The 2,612-nt window shown below is 42.0% G+C and overlaps 1 pseudogene; it reads right to left on the reverse strand.

Annotated features, from left to right (window-relative positions):
• Nucleotides 1-1,198: 1,198 nt before the first annotated feature.
• Nucleotides 1,199-1,309, reverse strand: LOC119467696 (annotated as a pseudogene).
• Nucleotides 1,310-2,612: the final 1,303 nt, after the last annotated feature.

Raw genomic sequence — 2,612 nt, forward strand, 5'->3', positions numbered from 1 at the left:
GTGAGAACATGTGGTGTTTGATTTTCTGTTCTGGTGTCAGTTTGCTGAGAATGATGGTTTCCAGATTCATCCATGTCCTTACAAAGGACATGAACTCATTGTTTTTTACGGCTGCATAGTATTCCATGGTGTATGTGTGCCATATTTGCCTTGTCCAGTTTATCATCAATGGGCATTTGGGTTGGTTCCCACTCTTTGCTATTGTAAACAGTGCTGCAATGAACATACGTGTGCATGTGTCTTTATAATAGAACGATTTATAATTCTTTGGATATATACCCAGTAATGGGATTGCTGGGTCAAATGGAATTTTTATTTCTCATTCTTTGAGGAATCGCCACCCTGTCTTCCACAATGGTTGAACTAATTTACAGTCCAACCAACAGTGTAAAAGTGTTCCTATTTCTCCACATCCTCTCCAGCATCTGTTGTCTCCAGATTTTTTAATGATCATCATTCTAACTGGCATGAGATGATATCTCAATGTGGTTTTGATTTGCATTTCTCTAATGACCAGTGATGATAAGCATTTTTTCATATGTTTGTTGGCCTTATAAATGTCTTCTTTTGAAAAGTGTCCGTTCATGTCCTTTGCCCACTTTTGAATGGGTTTATTTGTTTTTTTCTTGTAAATCTGTTTTAGTTATTTGTAGATTCTGGATATTAGCCCTTTGTCAGATGGGTAGATTGCAAAAATTTTTTCCCATTCTGTTGGTTGCTAGTTCACTCTAATGACTGTTTGTTTTGCTGTGCAGAAGCTGTGGAGTTTGATTAGGTTTCATTTGTCTATCTTGGCTTTTGTTGTCAATGCTTTTGGTGTTTTAGTCATGAAGTCCTTGCCTATGCCTATGTCCTGAATGGTTTTGCCTAGGTTTTCTTCTAGGGTTTTTATGGTGTTAGGTCTTATGTTTAAATCTTTAATCCATCTGGAGCTAATTTTAGTGTAAGGTATTGGGAAGGGTCCAGTTTCTGCTTTCTGCACACGTCTAGCCAGTTTTCTCACCATTTATTAAACAGGGAATCATTTCCCGATTGCTTGTTTTTGTCAGGTTTGTCAAAGATCAGATAGTTTTAGATGTGTGGCATTGCCTCCAAGGCCTCTGTTCTGTTCCATTGGTCTCTATCTCTGTTTTGGTACCAGTACCATGCTGTTTTGATTACTGTAGCCTCAGTATAGTTTGAAGTCAGGTAGTGTGATGCCTCCAGCTTTACTCTTTTTGCTTAGAATTGACTTGGCTTGGTACTCTACACGTTTAGAGAATCTTCTCTAGCAACAAACTATTGAAATGATCCCTGAAAGTATAGTCTTAAAAAATAATTTTTTAAATTGAGGCAGAGTTTGGCTCTGGGACCCAGGTGGGAGTGCAGTGGCACAGTCATGGCTCATTGCAGCCATGACCTCCCAGGCTCAAGCAATCCCCCTTCCTCATTTTTTTGAGACAAGGTCTCACTGTGTTGTCCAGGCTGGTTTCAAACTCCTGGCCTCAAGCAAGAAGGTTATGATCTTATTACTCCTGTAGTATTATTATTTTTTACAATTTTAGAGACCGGGTCTTTGTCACCCAGGCTGGAGTACAATGGTTCTATCATATCTCATGGCAGCTCAAACTCCTGGGCCCAAGTAATCCTCTCACCTCAGGTGCATACCATTATACCCAGCTAATACTTTAAATTTTTGCAGAGATAAGATCACTGTGCTGCCCAGGCTGCTCTTGAACCCCTGGCCTCAAGTGAATCTGAAGCAGTCTAGGGTATCTGGAACAGTCTTTTTGTCTGGGATGTTATCTGAGTTCTTTGTCTCACAACCAAGAGGATTAAGGAGTGTGGACACCAAGGGTGAGGTTGGGGCAAAATAATAAGTGAAAGAGCAAGCTCTCCACTGTGGAGTGGGGGGGCGTGAGAGTGTTGCTGTTTCACCGTTGAATACAAAGGCTTTTATAAACAAGCCAGTGGGGTGGGGTGCTTCATTTGCATACAGTGCAAAAAACTGGCTCCTTATTGCATAAGGTGCAAATTTCTGTCAGTTCCATCCCTCTAGTGAGCATGTGAGTTGTTAGCCTGAGTTACTCCATATTGTGTCATTTCCGTTACTGCACATGTGTCAGGAGATGGAATTTTCCAATGCAGATATGCCTGATTCAGTGTAACTTTTTTTTCTTTTTTTGAGATGGAGTTTTGCTCTTGTTGCCCAGGCTGGAGTGCAATGGCGCATTCTCAGCTCACCACAACCTCCGCCTCTTGGGTTCAAGCAATTCTCCTGCCTCAGCCTCCCAAGCAGCTGGAATTACAGGCATGTGCCACCACGTCCAGCTAATTTTTTGTATTTTTAGTAGAGATGGGGTTTCATCACGTTGGCCAGGATGGTCTCGATCTCTTGACCTCGTGATCCACCCGCCTCAGCCTCCCAAAATGCTAGGATTACAGGCATGAGCCACCGTGCCCAGCCTCAGTGTAACTTTTAATCTATACAGCTGCAGGCCTGTCTTAGGCAAGCCCCCTAATGCCAGTTCCCTTATCTGAATATGCCCAAAAAGGATGAGATGTACTCACTAAAGCCCACTGTGTATACGTGGAGCTCATTGGTTGCACAAGATATAAAGGTCTTGGACATT

This window comes from Cebus imitator, unplaced genomic scaffold (genome assembly GCF_001604975.1).
Source record: "Cebus imitator isolate Cc_AM_T3 unplaced genomic scaffold, Cebus_imitator-1.0 Scaffold319, whole genome shotgun sequence".
NCBI lineage: Eukaryota > Metazoa > Chordata > Mammalia > Primates > Cebidae > Cebus > Cebus imitator.